Source organism: Theropithecus gelada, chromosome X, assembly GCF_003255815.1.
Source record: "Theropithecus gelada isolate Dixy chromosome X, Tgel_1.0, whole genome shotgun sequence".
Lineage (NCBI taxonomy): Eukaryota > Metazoa > Chordata > Mammalia > Primates > Cercopithecidae > Theropithecus > Theropithecus gelada.
In genome coordinates this window covers 134,385,719-134,399,955 of record NC_037689.1, presented here as the reverse complement: position 1 = coordinate 134,399,955, position 14,237 = coordinate 134,385,719, and the positions used below count along the sequence as shown (strand labels likewise).

General features: G+C 43.9%; 1 pseudogene; it reads right to left on the bottom strand.

The window, feature by feature from the left end:
* Positions 1–12,839: 12,839 nt before the first annotated feature.
* LOC112615285 overlaps positions 12,840–14,237 on the bottom strand; it is a 3,403-nt pseudogene continuing 2,005 nt past the window's right edge.

The following is a 14,237-nucleotide window of genomic DNA, read 5'->3' as shown; positions in this document are numbered from 1 at the left end:
AGGCCGGGAGCAGTAGTTCACCCCTGTAATCCCAGCACTTTGGGAGGCCAAGGCAGGTGAATCACCTGAGGTCAGGAGCTCAAGACCAGCCTGGCCAACATGGCAAAACCCCATCTCTACTAAAAATGCAAAAATTAGCCAGGCATGGTGGCAGGTGCCTGTAGTCCCAGCTACTCCAGAGGCTGAGTCAGGAGAATCACTTGAACCCTGGAGGCAGAGGTTGCAGTGAGCTGAGATTGTGCCAATGAACTCCAGCCTGGGCGACAAGAGAGAAACTCCACCTCAATAAATAAATAAACAAATAAATAACAAAAATATGTTTTTAAAAAAAGAAAATAAGGAGGTTGGACTTCCTTCTTGGCCCAACACATAGGAGAATAACAAAGACAAGATTTACCCTCCTGCTTACACAACTCAAAAAATGAGAAAAATATGTAAAGCAACAGTTTCCAGACGTTGGACAACAAAAAATATAAGAGTGATCACCTAGGGAAGGGGAACAAATAAGATAAGCCCTACTATTGCCTCCAGCTTACCTCATAGATAAAATTTCCAGGCTGTGACACAGGGAAAAGGTATCCATGCAGAGCCCTGCAGTCTCCTAGGGTTGAGAAAACAAAGTTCAAAGTCCAGGGAGGCCAAAGGCACTAGAATTCATGGAGCAGAGGACCACAGAGAAGAGAGCTGCACACAGATAAACTTATTCATATATTGCCTCTCATCTCCAAATTCATGAGTTTTGCCCCCCATGAAAATAATTCAGGCCCTTTAAATAGTTTACCTCTACAAACTGGCACTAAAGAGGCTTGGTCAGTAGAGGGCGCTGGAGAGACATCGCAAGGGAAAGGGTTTTATTTCCTGGTTGATGTCCGCTCACTCCACAGGCTTCTGTTTTCTTTAAGCATGCTGCAGCCCCTAATGAATGAATGGACCCAGGTAACACAACAAAAAAGAGAGACAAAAAAAATCATGTGCCTCCTGATGAAAGAACACAACTGCCACCTCACCTTCTCAAAGAAACCAAACCTGAATCTGATCAAGTCACTGGATCCAGTTGCCAATTTGCAGCAAGTAGAGGACAGAGGAACATGCCCAATGGATTGGATTGAACCATACAGGGATGGACAGATAGATAAATATGTGATAAACCAAATAGAGCAAAATGGTAACTGTAGAATATAGATGTTGGACACTCAGATGAGTGTCCACTATATAATTTTTTCTTTTTTCTTTTCTTTTTTTTTTTTGAGACAGGGTACTTTACTGCCCAGGCTGGGGTGCAGTTGTGCTATCACGGCTCACTGCAGCCTCAACCTCCTGGGCTCAAGCGATCCTCCCACCTCAGCCTCCTGAGTAGCTGGGACTACAAATGCATGCCACCATGCCCCACTAATTTTTAAAAACTTTTTGGAGAGATGGGGTCTTGCAATATTGCCCAGGTTCGTCTCCAACTCCTGGGCACAAACGATCCTCCCACCTCGGCCTCCCAAAGTGCTGGGATTATAGGCGTGAGCCACTGCACCTGGCCCACCCAAGTTTTCTGTGTATTTGAAAATGCTCATAATAAAAGGTTGACAAAAGACACATAAAAATAGTCAAATCTAAACTACAGTGTGGCTAGGTGTGGTGGCTCACACCTGTATTCCTAGCACTTTGGGAGGCCAAGGCGGGCAGATCACCTGAAGTCAGGAGTTCAAGAGCAGCCTGGCCAACCTGGTAAAACTCCATCTCTACTAAAAATACGAAAATCAGCCAGGCGTGGTGATGTGTACCTGTAATCCCAGCTATTTGGGAGTCTGAGGCAGGAGAATCGCTTGAACCCAGGAGGTGGAGGTTGTGGTGAGCTGAGATCCCGCCACTGCACTCCAGCCTGGGCAACAGAGCAACACTCCATCTCAAATATAAAAATAAAAATAGGCCGGGCGCAGTGGCTCAAGCCTGTAATCCCAGCACTTTGGGAGGCCAAGACGGGCGGATCACGAGGTCAGAAGATCGAGACCATCCTGGTGAACACAGTGAAACCCCGTCTCTACTAAAAAATACAAAAAATTAGCCGGGCGAGGTGGCGGGCGCCTGTAATCCCAGCTACTCGGGAGGCTGAGGCAGGAGAATGGCGTAAAACCCGGGAGGCGGAGCTTGCAGTGAGCTGAGATCCGGCCACTGCACTCCAGCCTGGGCGACAGAGCGAGACTCCGTCTCAAAAAAAAATAATAAATAAATAAATAAATAAATAAATAAATAAATAAAAATAAAACATAGTGTCTAGAGAAGTACACTTGGGTGGTGAAACTACAAAAGAAACTCAAGGAAGTGATTAGTATAAAAGCTAGGATAGTGGTTACTTTGGGAGAAAGCAGCATGTTGTAAATGGGCAGGGACACATGGAATCCTTCTGAGGTAGCTGGCCAAATTCTATTCTTGGCCCGGTTGCGGTTTACAAAGGTGTCCCCTTATAATTATTCATTAAATGCTATTTCTGTTCTGTGTGGCTTTCTGTCTGCATTTTACAACAAAAGGGTTGTTTTTTTAAAGTCCGTATCCTTTGACCCAGCAACCACTTTAGGATAATTACTAATTACTAATTATCCTAAAGTAATTATCAGTAGAGAATCGTTTAAGCCCAGGAGTTGGAGACCAGCCTGAGCAATATTGCAAGACCCCATCTCTACAAAGTCCATATCCTTTGACCCAGCAAATAATTAGTAACTATCCTAAAGTAATAATTAAGACTACATAGATGGCTGTACAACAATAGCTGTCATTTATTGAGTGCCTACTATGTATTAAACACTGCTCTAGCACTTTACAAGTATTATCCTATTTATCCTTGTAACAACCCTGCGTATTATAGTACACACGATTCCTTTTTTTTTTTTTTTTTTTTAGAGACGGAGTTTCGCTCTGTTGCCAGGCTAGAGTGCAATGGCGCAATCTCGGTTCGCTGCAACTTCTGCCTCCTGGGTTCAAGCGATTCTCCTGCCTCAGCCTCCCGAGTAGCTGGGACTACAGGTACGTGCCACCACGCCCAGCTAATTTTTATGGTATACACTATTATTATTTCCATTTTATAGATGAGACTAAAGAGGTGAAAGAATGTTGACCACAGCATTATTAATAAAAAATATGGGTCAGGCACGGTGGCTCATGCCTATAATCTCAGTACTTAGGGAGGCCGAGGCAGGCGGATCACTTGAGGTCAGAAGTTCGAGAGCAGCCTGACCAACATGGCAAAACCCTGTCTCTACTAAAAATACAAAAATTAGCTGGGTGTAGTGGCACACGCCTGTAATCCCAGCTACTGAGGAGGCTGAGGTGTGAGAATCACTTGAACCCCGGAGGCAGAGGTTGCAAGTGAGCCAAGATCACACCACTGCACTCCAGCCTGGGAAACAGAGCAAGACTCTGTCTCCAAAAAAAATACATAAATAACAAGTATGGATATAGATATAGAGATAAAATATGTGTATTATAATATATATGAACATGGAAAGAAGTCCATCATAAACTTCTCAGTGAATACATAAAAGATCACAGAAATATATATAATATAATCTCACATTAAAAAGTTATACACAGTATACATAAAAAGAATCTATTAAAATTGGAGAGGATTACGAAGAGACTCTCATTTGGTACTCTATACCCCCGTTTTGTAGGAGATTTTCACAAGCCTATACTACTTTTGTAATTATAAAAACCATAATATGTTTCATAGTAAGGAGGTGTGAGGTGGGGGGACTCAAAGATCCAGAGACCTACCTGGATCTCTGGCATGGTAGGCTGAATAGAACAAAAGTAGGTGCCGTGACCATGGGCCTAAAACATCCTCATCTTAGCATCCCAAATCCCCAGAAACACTTCCATCTGCTCAGCCAATAGATATGAGGAGTAACGTTTTTTTGTTTTTTGTTTTTTTTTTTTTTTTTTTTGAGACGGAGTCTCGCTCTGTCGCCCAGGCTGGACTGGAGTGCAGTGGCGTGATCTCGGCTCACTGCAAGCTCCGCCTCCGGGGCTTACGCCATTCTCCTGCCTCAGCCTCCCGAGTAGCTGGGACCACAGGCGCCCGCCACCTCGCCCGGCTAGTTTTTTGTATTTTTTAGTAGAGACGGGGTTTCACCGTGTTCGCCAGGATGGTCTCGATCTCCTGACCTCGTGATCCGCCCGTCTTGGCCTCCCAAAGTGCTGGGATTACAGGCTTGAGCCACCGCGCCCGGCCAGGAGTAACGTTTTTTAAAAGTGACAGGAGAGGTCAGGTGCGGTGGCTCATGCCTGTAATCCCAGCATTTTGGGAGGCCGAGGCGGGTGGATCACGAGGTCAGGAGATTGAGATCATCCTGGCTAACACAGTGAAACCCCGTCTCTACTAAAAATCCAAAAAATTAGCTGGGCATGGTGGTGGGTGCCTGTAGTCCCAGCTACTAGGGAGGCTGAGGTAGGAGAATGGCGTGAACCCGGGAGGCGGAGCTTGCAGTGAGCCGAGATCATGCCACTGCATCCAGCCTGGGCAACAGCGCGAGACTCCATCAAAAAAAAAAAAAAAAATGACAGGAGCAATTGCAAATTTTTGCACTGATCATATCTTGAGGATGAAGCTATTTATGTTGGCATGAATTTTGAAAAAACTACCTCTAATACAGTGCTAAAACAAGAATGCAGAAATAGCAAATCAAAGTAGATGTACAAACTGAAATTGTATTGCCACAATTCCACAAGCTAAAGTGGCACATAGTCAGTATAGAAAAATAAGCAGAAGGTCGGACGCGGTGACTCATGCCTGTATTTCCAGCACTTTGGGAGGCCAAGGCAGGAGGATCACTCGAGGTCAGGAGTTCAAGACCAGCCTGGCCAACATGGTGAAACCACGTCTCTACTTAAAAAATACAAAAATTACCGGGGCTAGGTGGTGCGTGCCTGTAATCCCAGCTACTCGGAAGCCTGAGGCAGGAAAATTGCCTGAACTCCGGAGGCGGAGGCTGCAGTGAGCCAAGATCACACCACTGCACTCCAGACTGGGAGACAGAGTGAGGTTCCCTCTCAAACAAGAAACAAAAAACAAAAACAAAGAAAAAAAAGCAGAGGTTTCACTTAACCATAGTTATTGTTCTACACACACGATCTTACTAACATAACATAGTCAGCTGAGGGTCACAGTGGACTCTCCACCAACTGAGCCTTGCCAAGAGCTCTCTCATCTAAACACACTCACAGGATGTGCATATTGGCAAGCCTTTGCAGGTTATCTGGAGAATGAATTCCTAGCAGTGGAATTACCAGGTCAAATAATATGTATCTTTTTTTTATTATTTTGTTATACATATATATATATTATTGTTGTGTGTTATTTCATAAGTTTTGCTATTACTACACATTATCACATTTATTCTATTTTACTAGCTACAGCCAAATGTCCTCCAGCAAGACTTTATCAATTTACTATAAGAGTGTGTTTCCCTACATCTTAGCCAGCACTAGGCATCACCCTTTAACATGCTTGTAGATCCGACAGATGAATAATATTGCTTTTCGGCTGGGCGCGGTGGCTCACGCCTGTAATCCCAGCACTTTAGGAAGCCGAGGCGAGTGGATCACGAGGTCACCAGTTCAAGACCAGCCTGACCAAGATGGTGAAACCCCGTCTCTACTAAAAATACAAAAATTAGCCGGGCACGGTGGCAGGCTGCTTGGGGGGCTGAGGCAGGAGAATCACTTGAACCCAGGCTGGAGTGCAGTGGCTCGATCTTGGCTCACTGCAACCTCTGCCGCCTGGGTTCAAGTGATTCTCCTGCCCCCCAAAAAAAAAAAAAAAAAAAAAAGGCCGGGCGCGGTGGCTCATGCACTTTAGGAGGCCAAGGCAGGCGGATCACAAGGTCAGGAGATCGAGACCATCCTGTGAATGGTGAAACCCCATCTCTACTAAAAATACAAAAAAAAATTAGCCGAGCATGGTGGCGGGCGCCTGTAGCTACTCGGGAAGCTGAGGTGGGAGAATGGCGTGAACCCAGGAGGCGGAGCTTGCAGTGAGCCGCGGTTGTGCCACTGCACTCTAGCCTGGGCGTCAGAGCAAGATTCCATCTCAAAAAAAAAAAAAATGCTTTTCAGTGTTGTCTTAATTTGTATCTCTTTAATTATGGCTGCAGTTGACTATAGGTTCATGTTCTTTGTCCATTTGCATTTACTTTTCTGTAAAGCAGACTGTAGCCTTTGCACATTTTTCTTTTGGTCTGTTTGCCTTTTCCTGATTGATTTGCATATGGGTTCTGGATGAAAGAAATCAATCTATCATCACCCCCAAATCACAAATAGTTTTTATTGGTATATCAGCTGCATTTTGACTTTGCTATTTATTTGCCATGTAGAAGGATTTTATTTTTGTGTTCATTTTTACAATCTCAGATTCATCTGCCATTTCCTTTATAGTTTCTGGAGCTTGTACAGTACCTTGCCTCCTCATTCCATGTTTTCTTCTATCTTCTTAATGTTTAAAGTTTTAATTCCCTTGTAGTTCATTTGGGTATAAGGACTGAAGTATAGACCAAGATCATTTTATTCCTGTCCTGAAACAGTTGTCAGTCCCCACATCATTTATTGAACTGTCTTTGCTAATTTGAAACACCTCCTTTGGTGGGGCGTGGTGGCTCATGCCTGTAATCTTAGCACTTTGGGAGGCTGAGTGGGCGGATCACGAGGTCAGGAGATCAAGACCATCCTGGCTAACAGAGTGAAACTCCGTCTCTACTAAAAATACAAAAAAAAAAAAATCAGCCGGATGTGGTGGCAGGCGCCCGTAGTCCCAGCTACTTGGGAGGCTGAGGCAGGAGAATGGCATGAACCCGGAAGCCGGAGGGTGGAGGTTGCAGTGAGCCGAGATCGTGCCACTGCACTGTAGCCTGGGTGACAGAGTGAGACTCCATCTCAAAAAAGAAAGAAAAGAAAAGAAAAAGAAAAGAAAGAGGAAAGAAGGAAAGAAAGACCACCTTTACGATAAATTGAAATTCCCATAAATAATTTCCATAAATATTTATATCTCTTTCTGGACTCTATTCTAGTCCACTGTTCTCTGCTACTATCTTTTATCTAATAGTTCTTCAAATAAATTATCAAAACTTGACTTTTAGTGCAAAAAAGGAGTTTTTTACCTTTTTTTTTTTTTTTTTTTGAGAGTCTCACTTAATCACCCAGGCTGGAGTGCAGTGGTGTGATCTTGGCTCACTGCAACCTCTGTCTCCAGGGTTCAAGTGATTCTCCTGTTTCAGCCTCCCAGGAAGTTGGGATTACAGGCGCAAGCCACTATGCCCAGCTAATTTTTGTGTTTTTAATAGTGACAGATTTCACCATGTTGGCCAGGCTGGTCTCAAACTCCTGACCTCAGGTGATCCACCTGCCTCGGCCTCCCAAAGTGCTGGGATTACAGGAGTGAGCCACTGTGCCTGGCTGTTTTTTACTTTTAAATTGATTGGTTTTAATTAAAAGTATCTTAGGTTTTGATTACAATTACATCAAGGTAGCAATGGTTGTACAACAATATGAATGTGCTTAATGAATTTTAAAACAGAAAAACCTTTGTTGTTAGTCAGACAACCATGATTGCCACTTTGATTCTAGGCATCTAACTCAAAAGTTCTCAAACATTTTAGTCTCTGGACCCTTACCCTTAAAAATTAAGAACGCTGAAGAGCTTTTGTTTATGTGGGTTATATCTATCTACATTTACTGTGTTAGAAATTTACAAAGAGACATTTTAAAAACACAAGAATAGGCTGGGCGCGGTGGCTCACACCTGTAATCCCAGCACTTTGGGAGGCCAAGGCGGACGGATCATGAGGTCAGGAGATCGAGACCATCCTGGCTAACACAGTAAAACCCCATCTCTACTAAAAATACAAAAACAAATAGCCGAGCGTGGTGGTGAGTGCCTGTACCACCCAGCTACTCAGGAGTCCCAGCTACTCAGGAGGCTGAGGCAGGAGAATGGCGTGAACCCAGGAGGCGGAGCTTGCAGTGAGCCGAGATTGTGCCACTGCACTCCAGCCTGGGCAACAGCGCGAGACTCCAAGAATACAGAAGCACACATTCCATTAGCCCTCAGAGTGACGACATCATCTCACTTCATGTAGCTTCTGGAAAATTCCACTGTACACTCATGAAAGAATGAGAGTGAAGAAGGCACATAACAGCTTAGTACTACTAAGAAAATAGTTTGGACCTCCCTGAAAAGTTCTCAGAGGCCCCAAGACTGCACTTTCAAAATAATTGGTATAATTATTCCCACTGATATGATCAATGGCACTATAAACAATTTTTTTTTTTTTTTTGAGACAGATTCTTGCTCTGTCGCCCAGGCTGGAGTGCAGTGGAGCAATCTCAGCTCACGGCAGCCTCCACCTCCCAGGTTCAAGTGATTCTCCTGCCTCAACCTCCCGAGCAGCTGGGATTACAGGCGCCCAACACCACACCTGGCTAATTTTTTTGTATTTTTAGTAGATATGGGGTTTCACCATGTTGGCCAGGCTGGTCTTGAATTCCTGACCTCAGGTGATCTGCCCACCTCGGCCTTCCAAAGTGCTGGCATGAGCCACCATGCCCAGCCTATAAACTTTTCTGAAATTTGCCTGAAACTTTCATTTTTCAGTGAAAAGGAGCCTATGTGTCAGGGGGAAGGGAGGAGGACATCAGTATCTATCTAAAATAAATATCTTTAAAATAAAAATAGGCTGGGAGCGGTGGTGCACACCTGTAATCCCAGCACTTTGGGAGGCTAAGGCAGGCAGATCACTTGAGTCCAGGAGTTCGAGACCAGCCTGGGCAACACGGCAAAACCCTATCTCTACAAAAACTACAAATATTAGCCTGACGTGGTGGCACAGGCCTGTAGTCACAGCTACTCAGGAGGCTGAGGAAGGAGGATGGTTTGAACCCTGGAGGTTCAGGTTGCAATGAGTCATGATCATGCCACTGTACTCAGCCTGGGTGACAGAGTAAGACTCTGTCAAGAAGAAGAAGAAGAGGAAGAAGAGGAAGAGGAAGAAGAAATTCACAAGAAAGAGTACCACTATTTATAAAAGAAATAGCAAAAAGTAGCTGCTGGTTTTATTTAAGCTTTGGTTTTTTTCTTTTTAGACGGAGTCTCACTCTGTTGCCACGCCTGGAGTGCAGTGGCGCAGTCTGGGCTTACTGCAACTTCCGTCTCCTGGGTTCAAGTGATTCCCATGCTTCAGCCTCCCAAGTAGCTGGTACTACAGGCATGCACCACCACGCCTGGCTAATTTTTTCTTTTTTTTTTTTTTTGTATTTTAGTGGAAATGGGATTTCACCATGTTGGCCAGAATGATCTCGAACTCCTGACCTTGTGATCCGCCCACCTTGACTTCCCAAAGTGTTGCGATTACAGGCGTGAGCCACCGCACCTGGCCCTATTTAAGCTTTTACTTAACCTTGGTAATTTTATGTTGACAACCTACAAATGTTGATAAAGTTATTGCTACTCCTGCCAACTGAGGCTTTTTCATCCTGTTGGTCCCTTTCTTCTTCCCAGACTTGATCCTGAAAGATGTTGTCATTAAATGTTCCCTAAGAACCCACTTTCATATATGGTCTCAAACACAGACCATGTTAATGAACATTTCTCCTGTTCATTAACTCCTTTCTTCTGCCAGTTTACCCTTGCTTTCAAAGAACTATCAATTAAGCAGTTGTTTGTTGCTTCTCTTCCCATTTTCTTTACTTCTTTATCTCATTGCTTCCCACTGTGTAGAATACATAGCACTGAAGATATACAAGATGATTTTAGGTAGTAGATGGAAAACCAATTTTACCTTTTACATATTTACTTGAAATTAGATGAATAAAAAATATAAGTAGTACAGTACATCAGTACATCTGTAATTTCTAGGGTATTATAGTTTCCTTTCTAAATACAGCATGGATTTTTTTTTTTTTTTTTTTTTTTTTTTTTTTGAGTCAGGGTCTCCCTCTGTTGACCAGGCTGGGGTGCAGTGGTGCAATCTGGGCTCACTGCAACCTCTGCCTCCCAGATTCAAGCAATTCTCCTGCCTCAGCCTCCCAAGTAGCTGGGACTACAGGTGAGTGCCACCATGCCTGGCTCATTTTTTTTTTTTTTTTTTTTTTTGTATTTTTAGTAGAAACAGGGTTTTGCCATGCTGGCCAGGCTGGTCTCAAATTTTTTGGCCTCAAGTGATCCACCCGCCTCAGCCTCCCAGAAGTGCTGGGATTACAGGCATGAGCCACTGCACCTGGCTTTAAATAATGGATTTTTTAAAGCAGATAAATAATAATACAGGTGCTTGACACACAGCAAAAAGTACCAAGGTGGTATGTAAAATGACTGAAATATAAGAAATACTGCTAGGTGCAGTGGCTCATGCCTGTAATCCCAGCGCTTTGGGAGGCCGAGGTGTGTGGATCACTTGAGTCCAGGAGTTCAAGACCAGCCTGGACAACATGGTAAAACCCCATCTGTACTAAAAAAACACAAAAATTAGCCGGGTGTGGTGGCAGACACTTATAATCCCAGCTACTCAGAGGCTGAGGCACGAGAATCACTTGAACCCAGGAGGCGGTGGTTGCAGTGAGCCAAGATGGCGCCACTGAACTCTAGCCTGGGTGACAGAGAGAAACGCTGTATCCAAATAATAATAATAATAATAAAATAAAAATAAAAATAAAAAAGAGTACTTTTTTGGCAGGGTGTGATGACTCACTTTGGGAGTCCAAGGCGGAAGCACTGCTTGAGGCCAGGATTTCAAGACCAGCCTGGGCAATATAGCTAGACCCTGTCTCTACAAAAAGAAAATAAAAATAATTTAAAAAAATAAGGTGACAGCAAAAAAGGAAAAAAAAAAGGCCAGGCACGGTGGCTCCCGCTTGTAATCCCAGCACTTTGGAAGGCCGAGGTGGGTGGATCACAAGGTAAGGAGTTCAAGACCAGCCTGGCCAACACAGTGAAACCCCGTCTCTACTAAAAATACAAAAATTAGCTGGGCATGGTGGCAGGTGCCTGTAATCCCAGCTACTCGGGAGGCTGAGGCAGGAGAATAGTTTGAACCTGGGAGGTGGAGATTTCAAGTGTGCTGAGATCATGCCACTGCACTCCAGCTTGCGTGACAGAGCTAGACTCTACCTCAAAAAAAAAAAAAGACAAAAAAAGAAAATCGAAACTTAATCAGGCACGGTGGCACATGCCTGTAGTCCTAGCTACTCAGGAGGCTAAGTAAAGAGGATCAATTGAGCCCAGGAGTTTGAGGATGCAGTGAGCTATGATGACATCACTTTGTTCCAGCCTGGGCGACAGAGCAATACCCTGTCTCAAAACAAACAAACAAACAAACAAAAAACTTCTGAAAGGAATTGAAAAATTAATTAAGTCATGTTAATTTTTTTTTTTTTTTTCTTTCTGAGACAGCGTCTCGCTCTTTCACCCGGGCTGGAGTGCAGGGGCGCAATCTCAGCTCAATGCAACCTCTGCCTCCCAGGTTCAAGCAATTCTCGTGCACCTCAGCTTCCCAAGTAGCTGGGATTACAGGTGCCTGCCATCGTGCTCGGTTAATTTTTGTATTTTTAGTAGAGATGGGTTTTCGCCATGCTGGCCAGGCTGGTCTCAAACTCCTGAGCTCAAGCGATCTGCCACCTTGGCCTCCCAAAGTGCTGAGATTACAGGCGTTAGCCACCTCACCCAGCCAAGTCATGGTATTTCCGATGCCAAACCTACCAGTGATGCTGGTAATTCAGTCGTATTCCTTTCTTCAAAAAAGCCAGCTTGTCCATTTGGTCTTGATCGTAAGATTTTACACAAACTTTTACACATTTCTGTTTTGTTAAAAGAAAACTGTTAAGAAAAAATTGAAAATAGTAAGAGATTTGGCTAAAGTTTATAATTCAAATGTCATGAAATAAGCAATTTATCTTACAGGTAAAACTTCTTCAAAGACTTCAGTATGCCATCATTCTCTACACTCTCTTCTAAGTTTTCATTCGTAACTGAAATGATTACAACTAGACACACACACAATGCTGTCATCACTGAAGAGAAGAATTTGTCTTCTTCAATAACATACAAGGTGGGATATGAAATCCACCCTAGCTTCCTAAAAACTACCCTGATATACAATCCTTCACTTAAAAGTGACAATAAAATTGATGGTAGTGGTGGCTGTACAACTCTGTGAATACACTAAAAACCACTAAATTAGACACTTTAAGTGGGTGAATTATATGGTACATGATTTATCTCTGAATAACACTGTTACCAAAAGAACGTGATAATAAAATATTTGACACTTTTAATACAAAATTTCTTATTTACAAGGTCTAGCTATGGAGGATTATCAAGGTAAAGTGCCAGTGGTTTATTTTTTATTTATTTTTTGTTTTTTGTTTTTGAGACGGAGTTTCACTCTCGTTGCCCAGACTGGAGTGCAATGGCACCATCTCAGCTCACCACAACCACCACCTCCCAGGTTCAAGCAATTCTCCTGCATCAGCCTCCCGAGTAGCTGGGATTACAGGCATGCACCACCACGCCCGGCTAATTTTGTATTTTTAGCAGAGACAGGGTTTCTCCATGTTGGTCAAGCTGGTCTCGAACTCCCGGCCTCAGGTGATCCGCCTGCCTTGGCCTCCCAAAATGCTGGGATTATGGGCATGAGCCACTGCGCCTGACCCAGTGTTATTATTTATTTATTTTTTTTCTTCCAGAGCCTTCAGATGAAATGTGCCAATGTTATGAATCAGGAAATAATGAGCATGAGTAAACAATGAAAAACAGAGTCATATTTTAGCACCTACTGTCCTGAAATAATACAAATATGAACCAAAAAAGAATCTTATTGGCAGCAGAGTTGTACTACACTGCCAAGTTTCTTCAGTCCAAGGGACAGCATTTCTTGATAAGGTACACTTTCCTTTGGAGTCCTGTGGCACTCCACAAAGGCATTGCATGCAAATTTAATCATCAAAAGGCTAATGCCTGACACACAAACCAATGTAACAGTACAACAGAAAACTCAGAAATACAGCCATATAACTATGCCCAAGTGATTTTTTTACAAAGGTGAAAAAGTGGCCGGGCATGGTGACTCACACCTGTAATCCCAGCACTTTGGGAGGCCGAGGTGGGTGGATTACTTCAGGTCAGGAATTCGAGACCAGACTGGCCCCGTCTCTACTAAAACTACAAAAATTAGCTGGGCATGGTCCCCGCTACTCAGAAGACTGAGGCAGGGCCAGGTGAGGTGCTCACGCCTGTAATCCTAGCATTTTGGGAGGCCAAGGTGGGTGGATCACATGAGGTCAGGCGTTCAAAGCCAGCCTGGCCAACATGGTGAAATCCCATCTCTACTAAAAATACAAAAAAAATTAGCCAGGCATGGTGGCAGGTGCCTGTAATCCCAGCTACCTGGGAGACTGAGGAAGAAGAATTGCTTGAACTCAAGATCGCACTACTGCACTCCAGCGTGGGCAACAGAACAAGACTTCATCTCAAAAAAAAAAAAAAGAAGAAGAAGAAGAAGGCTGAGGCAGAAGAATCACTTGAGCTCAGGAGGCGGAGGTTGCAGTGAGCCAAGATGGTGCCACCACACTCCAGCCTGGAGGACAAAGCAAGATTTGCCAAAAAAAATTTGAAAAGGTGCAAAAGCAATTTCACGGAGGAAGGATAGTCTTTTCAAGAAACCATGCTAAAGAAATTAGATATCTATAGGCAAAAAAATTAATCTCAACCTAACTTTCACATCTTACAACAACAACAAATAAAAACCCAAAATGTATCACAGACTTAAATGTGTGAACCCCAAATACCAGAGACAGGTCTCACTCAATATAGAAAGTTTATGCTGCCAGGTGCAGTGGCTCACGCCTGTAATCCTAGTACTTTGGGAGGCCAAGGCGAGTGGATTACCTGAGGTCAGGAGTTCGACCAGCCTGGCCAGCATGGTGAAACCCCATCTCTACTAAAAATACAAAAATAAAAAAAAAAAAAATTAGCCAGGTGTGGTGACGGGCGCCTGTAATCCCAGCTGCTCGGGAGCCTGAGGCAGGAGAATCACTTGAACCCAGGAGGCAGAGGTTGCAGTGAGCCGAAATCATGCCACTGCACTCCAGCCTGGGAGACAGAGCGAGACTCCATCTCAAAAAAAAGAAAAAAGGAAGGAAGGAAGGGAGGGAGGGAGGGAAAAAGAAGGAAGGAAGGAAGGAAGGAAGGAAGGAAGGAAGGAAGGAAGGAA